Source organism: Poromitra crassiceps (genome assembly GCF_964638095.1).
Source record: "Poromitra crassiceps genome assembly, chromosome: 1".
Lineage (NCBI taxonomy): Eukaryota > Metazoa > Chordata > Actinopteri > Beryciformes > Melamphaidae > Poromitra > Poromitra crassiceps.
The window spans coordinates 104,084,760-104,095,843 of record NC_139623.1 but is presented as its reverse complement, the minus strand read 5'-3'; positions in this window follow the sequence as shown (position 1 = coordinate 104,095,843).

The window sequence follows — 11,084 nt, the reverse complement described above, 5'->3', positions numbered from 1 at the left end:
AAATTATCAATTTATTTCTCCTCACAAAAGTTATGTCTCGAATCTTCTTGTTGCATTTTCATGATTCAAACTGGCAGATGGAGCAAAAGAAACAATTCAACGTTTACTTGTTTACTCACCAATTTGGCTCTCTTCCAAATAATCCAGCCACGCAAATGATGTCTATTCATGAAATTAAATAGCATGGGAACATTAATGTTTGTAAAAGCACCATTTAACAATATAACAGTGGATTCAGAGAGGGTGAGGAGGGGCGGGGCGGGGATTTACACATATATGCCGATATCCCGATCTCGACTCTTCTCGTCCCTGGCACCTCAATGGTGGAACGAGCTTCCACCTTCGGTCAGGACAGCTGAATCACTGCCGATCTTTCGGAAAAGACTAAAGACACACCTTTTCAGGCTCCATCTGGGCCCTTCTTGATCTAACTTCTTTCTCTCCCTTTCTAAAAAAAATACTAACCTAAACTAAACTTGTACCACTGTTCCTTCAGAATTTGTAGTTGTCATAGACTGTGCTCCATAGTTGATTGCTCTATTGCTGACAAAAATGTGTTATTGTAGTCGCTTTGGATAAAAGCGTCTGCCAAATGACGTAATGTAATGATGTAATGTAATATGCTTCTAGGGCAGGCAAACAAGCACACACACACATTCAGAGGGTGAGAGAGGCAGAGATAGCAGAGATGCCAGAGAACAAAACGTTAAAGACCCCCTAAAGTCATGTTTCAAGATGTGTATAAAATACTCTATTTTGAATAATAATTTGTGTCTGATGGTTTTTTACCACAAAAAGGTTAAATTATCTTGTTAAAATCCTTAAAATGACTTCCCCTCCTTCTCCCTCATTTAAAAATCCAAAGCAACCAATCAGGGTAATCTAGAACATAGCTAGTCAATCACAGCATACATAACAACACAGGCTTTCAACACATTCTCACTAGTGACAAAGTGACGACAAGGGTTCCTGACCGATCTGCAGTATATGACGAGTTGGGAGTGAGAGTGTGTTGGGGCTTTAACTGCTGAATACTGGACAGGGATTGGCTCCAAGATTCGTGATATCACGAATCTTGCTTGTTGAAAACGGCCTTTTCAGTGAGCTCTGAGGAACTTTCCACTTTCAGCAGATGATTGTGAAAACAGCCTTCTAGTATCAAACTCTGCACAGACCAGTATTTCCTCCAGGATTTTTTTCAGCAGCTGTGGCCGAGAGCCGGGGGCCGGGTGGGACGGTGCTTAACCGCGGGTCGTACGACGCCACCAGCCCGGAGAATTGAACTGATTTACTTTTCTATAACTGTTTGTGCTTTGCACCATTTATTTTTCTGATGTTATAATGTAATGTTGGTTTGTAGCATCTGTAACTTCATGCTGCTTTTCTTGGTCAGGTCCCCCACAAATGTTTATCTTATTTTGAAGCAGCAGTGGCCAGGATTTAGCGGCAGTGGGCCGCCGCTACTAAATGCATATAGAGAAAACCCTGCAGACATCATTCTGCAAAGTGAAGCTCAGACATCCAACTGTAGGAACAAGAAGAAAAACAGATTTTTGACTTTAGGGGTCTTTAAGTATATTCGGTTATACCTACTTGATGCTGATAATGCTTGTTGTCACAAGTGCAACAAATCATTTGCTTGTAAGCACACGCCAACTCGCTGGCTCTGGACATGAGCCTGATACCTGCTAAACTAGACCTGCTCTGCGAGGGACATGGACATTGCACTTGGGGCTTGGGTGGGTAAGGTCCCTGCTCGCGGGAGCACGCTCACAGTGGACATTTGGAGCTCTATCGTCGCAAAGGTGGTAATTTTGCGTTAGCACCCATTTTGCACCCGAATAGCACCGCGCAAAGCCCTAATTGTGGGCGTGTCGGCCCGCTGCGCTTGCCGGCACCTCGGCGCAAACCAGGTTTGCCTATATGGAGGTTTCCCAATCCTCCATATAGGCGTGCTTATGCCCAAAAGTATTCACATGTGTGAACATGTCCATCCCCCTTAAAAGCCACAGCGTCACGCCTGTGACAGCAGCTTCCTTCTCACTGAGTGGGCCAGAGTGAGACAGAGAAAGAGAGAGGGCGAGAGAGAAAAGAGAGATGGGGAGAGCGAGAGGGGGAGAGAGAGAGAGAACGAGAGAGGGGATAGAGAGGGAGAGAATTGGAGGATGAACAAATTCAGATTCAATATACAGTAGATAAACGATATCCCATTTGAAACACATCAAAGGGCTGCCGCGCAGTTACGCAGTGAATATCCCCATGGTGTTATTATGTCCCAAAGCGTGCGCTTACTGTAATTAGACGTTTCATTCATATAGTCTACATACACATGTAAAAAAAAAAAAATCTTTAATTGGGTAGGGATGTGTGAGAGTTTAATTCTAGACTATTTCAATAGCCTATATCAGAATTGTCCACTCGGGTTAAGCAGCTATTGACTGCGGTCACGCCATCCGCACTGTGGAGAAGCTGTTCCTTGCATGCATGCAATTGCAGCGAAAGAGGTTACTGTACTGGCCGGAACAACTTTCTCAAAACTAATGTTATACACAGACCTGTATGGTCGAGAATTATGTAGCCTAATAAAACTATAGAAATAATGGATCCGCACACTACTGGAGCTCACGTGTACCGTAGTTTTTTTTATTTTCTAAAAAAAAAAAAAAAAACTACACAGGAGCTCCAGTGGTGGGCGGATCCATTATTTGCGTGCCTTCTCTATTTTTGCCTAATAAAACCATGACAAACAAATTCTAATTTTTAAATCAAGGTGTATGTTTTTTCTGCAATGTAGGCTATAGTTGAAAATCAACGTGGCATTCTGAAGAGGGAAGAGTGTGTGCGCGCGCAAGGTGTTGGAGAGAGAGGGACATCCATGCCGTGCGTAATGTATCCAAGTAAGGATTTCCTGCACTGCACAGAGAATATTGTGTGCACTCAGGCACAGTGTTTTTTTGGCTGCGCAAACGATAGCGCCGTACGGCGATAGGGCCCTTGGTGCTAAACATGCAGCCCATTCGAGTGATGTCTGGATATGTTCAGGAGTTCACTGCATGTTTAGAAACAGCTTAAGATAGGGGATGAAATGGGGGTTTCAGTGCTACAACTGATTTTCAATATCGACAAATCATTCAGTCATTCACAAAACCTGCGTGGCAGCTTGCTGAATTTTTAACATGATTATAAATATTGTATGATCTCTGAGGCACACACATTTTATACAATTAGATAATTCAGACCAGGTATCTTCTGCATCAGAGCATTTAGAAAACAACAAACAACTTTTCTGCTCTACCACTCATGAAAGTGAGCTTTGTCAATTTCCTGTCTACCATACAGATTGGAGTAAAACATATTGCAGAAAATCCCTACAGCAACTCCTGGAAACATCTCTAATAATATAAGCACAAGGTCCCCCCTTACACAATGATTTAAATGAGTGGTTAAGAAATAGAACAAATATTATTGCAATTGATGTAACCGCAAAATAGGCTATACGAAGTGTTTTAGAAGGTATTGTATATCAATAAGCAAAATATTTTGTCAGTAACTATAGATGGTGCACTCCTACACAATTGTTGAAGTGCCAAAGCAAAAAAAAAAAAAAGCCTCACTCAGCCTTATGCCTAAATATATCTCTAGATATAATACTCAGGTAGAGAAAAAGATAACCACACACATTTACAAACACAGACTGTCTTGTTCTTGTGAAGAGCAGTAGCACTATTTTCCAAGAGCGTTGTATAGGTGTCTTTCTTGTCAACGTCAACTTCATACACTGTACGACCCTGCACAGAGATCAGCTGCAAGTGAGAAAATGCTTCACTACAATCGACCTTGATGTGTTCACAAAGACATGATACAAGCACAATTCAAGTCAATAGAGAATGAATTGGATAGAATACCACAATGTCACTTGATGACACAGTGAAATTAAATTTACGCTGTGGCACTGAATTTTTTTATTTAACTCATTGAGTGCCAAGGACGAGTATGTTCGTCAATTGGTTTAGTAACATAGAGTGCCAAGGACGAGTATGTTCGTCAATTGCGTTTTTTGACGGTGGGACGTGGATCAAAGCCAGATCTATCTATAGAGGATCACAATGGAAATAAGCCTTTGGCTTTATTGTGTACTTAATCCTCGGCATGTGTTAATGTATGTAAACTGTCTTCATTTGAAGCTTTTTTATGTGGATTTTACATTGTGTTAAATAAACTACTACTACTATCTCCTGTGAAAGTATGGTGGCTGTTGAATGTGTAAAAGCTATTTTAGGGACCCATTAGGTGGCGACAGTGCTCTCCAGATTAGAGAAAGGCGAGGAAAAAAGAGAGAAGAAGTAATGGGGAAACGGAAATCGCATCGATATGCATGAAGCATAACGTTAGCTGTGCCTGTGAACAGCAGTCATCAGTAAATCAAGACCAGCAAGAAGGTGTAGGGTCTGCGCACGCAGGGGCCAGCGCTGCTGGTTGCAGCTAAAAAATATTATTTGGCCAAACAAAATTCCTTTGTTTTCACTCTTTTATTGAAGGAAATTATTTTTGAGGTGTCATTACATCAGAAAATATTAGCTTCAGAGTCAATGATGTGCTTGAAATGCTTCCTTTCACAAAAGGCTGAATATCTCAGATTCTAAATTGAAACGTGTCTTTTTGCTCAAAACAACCTATCTTCTCCGGCTCATAACTAAAGAACGAAAAATGGTATCAATAAACCTTTTTTTGCAGATGATAGAAGAGAGTCTCATCGTTCTTTGTGCGTGTTCGGTGTTTACATAGTAATATCACACAATATTCTGTGGGCCTCGAGAAATCACTGAAAACGCTCTGAAAGGGCTGGCACTGGGAGCGTCCGTTCTCCAAAAGTGGCTGGCACTCAATGAGTTAAGCAATCAACAACAATTATACATGAGAATAAATGCTCTTAGTGTGAATGGCACCATTGTCAAGGAGGGCAGAGGGTGTCCCGCTTTTCACGATACGTTTCCTTAGACAAGCTTTTAGAAGAAAATGTGTATTAATTTGAGAGATGGCCAAGAGACCCTTTGATGTTTGAAGGATTACAAATTTAGCCGAACAATTTACACAATGACGAGTGACATACTAAACTAACTACATATATACTGTACATGCTATATATATATATATATATATATATATATATATATATATATATATACATGCCAGCCCCTTGTATGATTGCTGATCATGGGTTTCCGCTCTCTACTCATGTTCCTTTTATTTCAAAATGCGTGCTCACAGTTGTCCAAGATAACTATGGTCCAAGTTTGACAAATCAATCCGCCACCTGAGATTAGCAACATAATTTAAATGGGCTAACATCATATTAGCCTAAGCAAGGAACTGGGCGCACAAGGCTTAGCAAAAAACTCTTGCATGCCAGAATAATCCCATCCACACCTACTCTCAACACTGATCAGATCTGTACTCACCAACACCATACTGACGCTGATACCCACCAACAAGCTTGCACATAGATCACTTTAATTTCAAAACTTACTCTTAATTGCAAAAACAAAAGTGCAATGGGAAGACTGATTCAGAAAAGTTGAAACAGCCCATGAAACAGTTGACTAGAATGTACCAACAATCAGTCTAACAAAATTGCTTGACCGTTCTTGCTTGAAAGGTCCTAATCAGCAGTTCAAAAACCACAGTGTGACAATATCATGGACAGTTCAACAGTTCAGCAACAGCTGTATAAACAGCTGTATGTATGTGTAACCCATAATTGCACCAGCAAACAATAGGTTTTACCAGAGCAATCTAGTCAGAGAGTGGCCCCAGCGGAGGTCCAAAATGCGTGACGTGTAGCCAATGAATAACCAGGAAGGGGGCTCACGCTACGTTTGAATGCATAAAATAAAGCTAATAATATACAATTAGATTCTTTAAACGTCTGACCCTTTCAAAGTACATCACAAGTGGTTCATTTTGCTGCAACTCAACAGCACTGCTTAATCCAGAACCTTACTTCTGGGGACTTTTGTGAGGTAAAAAACTGGTCCATTGGAGTGAAAGGAGATGTCACAACTATGGCTCTGGTTTTTACTATGCCATAGTGGTGGGCCACATGGCCTGAATTCACAATATATTTAGTTTGGATGTATACAGTACAGTATATCATGGTACGGTTGTTTCTCTGGTAACGTTAATTGAAAAATATTTAATGAATCCAAGAACCCTGTGGGTTTTGTGTCCACGGTTTTAACGATTTAGCAATTACTTTGACATTTAGTTATTAAAGGTCATCAAGTATAATAATAATAATAATAATAATAATAATAATAATAATAATAATAATAATAAGTATTATTATTATTATTATTACTAGTGGAACACACCGTGCAGTGTATCGGTTTGCGCAGGCATTGTGCAGCACAGGGTAATTAACTTTTTTTAACAGGGGCTCTTTTTGCCCCCGTGAAATTATGTTTCAGGGGCATTTTGTATAATTTCCAGGGCAATTTTATCAAATGTTGGGAAATAGGCTATATTAGTTCTTCTATTTTGTAGATAATCAATGACTTTTATCCAAGCATATTTCCTTCACCCCCACATCACCTCCCACCACCCACATCCCCCTAGCCACACTCTCTAGCCACCCCACGAACCCTGACCCTCTACGACCTTCCTATAACTAGTTATTCATATGACGATGATGATTACTATTGGCAATGAGTCATGCGACACAGCTTGCAGATGATAGTTTCCTGCTCAATGTCTGACTTTTTGGAACCAAACATGTCAACATGATTGTGGGGCAGCTTTTTTGATCTCATCATCTGTGTTCTGTTGGTTTTCATTTGGTTGGAGATTAGGAGGCACTTCATGTTTCTACAAAATGTCAACAAACACACATTGCTAGTCGGAAAGCATCCCGACCCACTTGTTTTAAGGAGTTTTGCAAACTCCTTGATGTTAAGTCTGTAGAATATAAGTATGAAAGAATGGTTGGCATCCAGCCTTTCTTGCTCATCCATGAGAAAGTATGGTCAAATCTAAACCTTTCTACGGGTGTACCATTTCTACACGTATACTGCCCAGTGCCCACCACTACTATGTAAAACAACTATCCCAGGCTGATGATGTGTATCAGGCCTGGAATTAAGTCATTTTAGAGCAAGGTCATTTTGGCCTTTGATAAATACACATTTATTTGGGCATCTCGGGCAAAATGTCGGGCGCCAAGACCAAAAACCAATGGTTATTATCTTTTTCAGTCATTTACCCCAACAAAATAAATACCCAGGTTATTTTCTGTAGCTACAAATTACAAATGTCCCCTAAACGCCTCACAGCGTCTGCTTATCGGTAGACGCTTCAATGGCCTTTTTCACAGCAGCCATTTTGTGTAAAAAAGGCAGGGTAAACTCAGGTGCAACCAAAACATTAACGAGGGCCCCAGCACGGAACACCTAAATGGATTGGAATTTGCAAACGTGTTCTTGTGTTTACAATGACACAAAATGGCTGCTGTGAAAAAGGTCAATTTTCTTTGCTTGCCGGTGTGGGAGAAATCACTCACTACTGTTGGTGTCCAGCATGGCGGCGTCAGAGACACTGCGACATGAGGTTTAACTGAGTAAATCCGCAACTTTATTTTAAGGGCATACGGGGCTAGTTCAAAACAGGGCATGCCAAACTAGCTTTGTGGATAGTTCATTTTAGAAGCAGTATGGCCACCTTCCGGGGCGTCCACAACACTGGCCTTTTGGCCTTGGTATAATTCCTGCCCTGATGTATGCCCACCATGCGCGATTATACGTTGGTGCACTGGCTGCACGTGCAACCCCTAGTGGCCAGATGATTATTTTATTTTTTTACCTTTTATTTATACAGGGGGAGTGTCTCACTGAGAGCAATGCTCTCTTTTTCAGGAGTGCCCTGTTCAGAATGTGTTGTCATATCCTACTATAGCATTCAGTGTCTCCTATTCACCTTATTCTTTGCCCACACATGGACGCTTCCGCATTACGTCATTTCGTAATAGTATTTCCGTTTTGACTTGCCAAAAACCCCGCAGGCAAAATGGCCGCGCACACTCCGCTCCTAAAGTGGCAAAATTACTCCCCCATAAACTAACATATCTTGGCCAATACGTATGTAACATACAAAATAAAACAACCCGTAATATCTTAATTTTATGTAGAATGCAGAAGACATGTAACTGTTTAGTTAAACTTGCATTCCAGGAATATTGTGCTCTTAAGATGACGTTAGTGGAGTCGAGGCTGTTGCGTCCTGAAACCCACATAGGTTGCGTGCGATTCGAGGCGTAACCTATGTGCGTTTTAGCGTAACCTATGTGCGATTCGAAATAACGCATCCGAGATAGAAACGTTATGAATATAGCCACGTTATAAACAACAAACTAACGCTGGTGATCCGTATGGAAACAGTGTTACTCGAAATGGTTAAAAGTTATATCAATTTGGTCATTCAGTGGCATTTTACTGCCATATAACAACTAACTAGTGGCTAATATTAGCCACAGAAGGCAACTAGCACTGAACCGGAAGAACAAATACGTTTGCGTTGAACGCGGAAGAGAGAAAAAGTGGGCGTGGTGAATAAGGTGAATACAGTTATCTATTTGTGGAGGTACACCACAATAGATTTTGAGCACCACAAATAGATTTTGACTGCCACATATTAATTTCAAGTAGTTGACTGCAAACACCTGCTTTAGGAGCCCACTAGATGGTGCTCTGAGGCCCACCAGTGGGCCACAGTTCAGTGGTTGGGAAACACTATCATGCAGATAGAATCAATAGGCTATATAAGGAGACAATTATTTTTTCATCACTGTAAAGCCACAGCATAGTGAAGAGGATATTAATGTGATGTGTGTAGTTCTTCATATCTACTAGCCTCTTCATTTTGCTCTCAGAGTGCCCCAGATTAATGCATTTTATTTTAACCTTTACAAAATGTCTTTATCCGGGGAGGGCACAGCCCCCCCCTGGAGACCCCCCTACCGGAGTTATATTGACTTCTGGGTGGTGCAAACCCTGTTTGGAAGGTCTAGAATCGCCTATGATGCCCACCCACTAATACCACAGCTATTCCATCAAATGACACATACATGTAACTTCATCGTGAGATGGATTACCATACTTTGGACCGCAACAAGTGTATATACCCGTGGCTTGTGTTTGCACCTTTCCAACAGCATGACAAGAGATAAAAAAACAAACATTTAATGTCAAATGCCCTCAATTTTTATTAGTCGGGTAGGATTTGAAAAGCCTCGTCAGGTCCCAGCATCAATCATTTCAGTGCGTGTCAGTATTCACCTCAGATCATACTGTATATGTCTTCAGAGGTGTGTGGATTACACTTGGCTATTGTTATACAGTACTTCCAGTCTGATTGTATTTCAGTGTATCTTGATGGATTCAGGCAATCCGTAGAGCCAGTGACTACACTGTGATATGCAAGGTTTCTTTTTGTTTTAAGACAACTTTTGGAGTGTATGTCAGGCTCCATTCCTGCTTTGCCCCTATTGACATTTTAAATGTTAATCCAGCTGTGCTAGGTTCCCCAAATACATTAGAGGCCCTTTCGTCATACGGCGCTATCGTTTGCGCTGCCGTTTGCGCGCCTCTTATGCTATCTTCCCTGTGTCTTAAGCTATCGTCTGCCTCCACCATCCAGTTTTGCGCTGGGATCTAAGCGCAGACACAGGTGTAGGTGTGGCCCAGGCTTATCCGTGCGCCTCTTAGCCTATCATCTGCCTCCCGCAAGTGTCATTTTGCACTCTGGCGAAGATAACATCGCCATGTTCCGAGCGTAAACACAGGTTTGGGCGTTGCCCGTGCCAAAATAGGCGTTCCAGCGCAATGTGTTAGAAAAAAGGGCCTTTGGTGCTCTCAATTTTAATGCCACCAAATAGCAGGTCTTAGCGGGGGGAAAAACCCTACGCCAGGCGTACGCCTGAGTGCACACAGTATTCTCCGCACAGTGCAGGAAATCCTCGCTTGGATACGATGTCACTCTCTCTCCAACACCTCGCGCGCGGACACACTCTTCCCTCCTCAGAATGCCACGTTGATTTTAAACTATAGCCTACATTGTAGAAAAAACACACCTTGATTTAAAAATGAGAATTCGTTTGTCATAGTTTTATTAGGCTACATCATTCCCGACCATACAGGTCTGTGGTCTGAGGTAACAGTAGATTGCTTTTGAGAAAATTGTGCCAAAAAAGTGATTTGCTGCCAGAAACTGATTTTGCCCGGCGGGACCGCGCACAGCGCTGCCTCTACCCACCCTGTGAGCCCCATGGCCGGCCCCAGACACCCAGGGCACCAACCCACCCCCACCTACCCGGCCCAGCTCCCACCTTCTCCGGGGAGACCACCTCCGGGGGAGACCCCCCTCCAGGACCTGGCGCACTAGCCGAACCTGCGCACCCCACCCCTCCCCGTGCTACACACAGACTCCCGCCCCGCCAGACCCTCGTTCGCCTGGTAATCCAATTCAAAATACCATTCACTTTTTGGCACAGCGGGGTCTGCCCGCCAGAGGTGGTCTTCCTGGAGAATGTGGGAGCTAGGCCGGGTAGGCAGGCTGGGTGGTGGGGGTGGATCGGTGGGCTGTTTGGCACAACACCTGGCGGCCAGTAGGCTATACAGTAACCTCTCTCCCTGCAATTGCACCATGCAACAATACTGTAGCTTAACCAGAGTAGGCTATTGAAATAGGCTAGAATTAAAATCTCACACATCCCTACCCTATATGAACGAAACGACTAAATACAGTAAGCGCACGCTTTGGGACATGTGGATATTCACTGCGTAACGGCTCTTTGGCGTGTTTCAAATGGATCGTTCCATCAGCATCAATTTTCGTAGTTTTTAATGGTTTATCTGAATCCGAACTGGTTCAGAGGATGAATCTCTCCCTCTCTCTTCCCTCTCTCGTTCTCTCCCCCCCTCTCTCGTTCTCTCTCTCTCTCTCACTCTGTCCCTCGGCACTCAGCAAGAAAGAAGCTGCTGTCACAGACGTGACTGTGGTTTTTAAGGGGAGTGGACTGGACATGATCTCACACG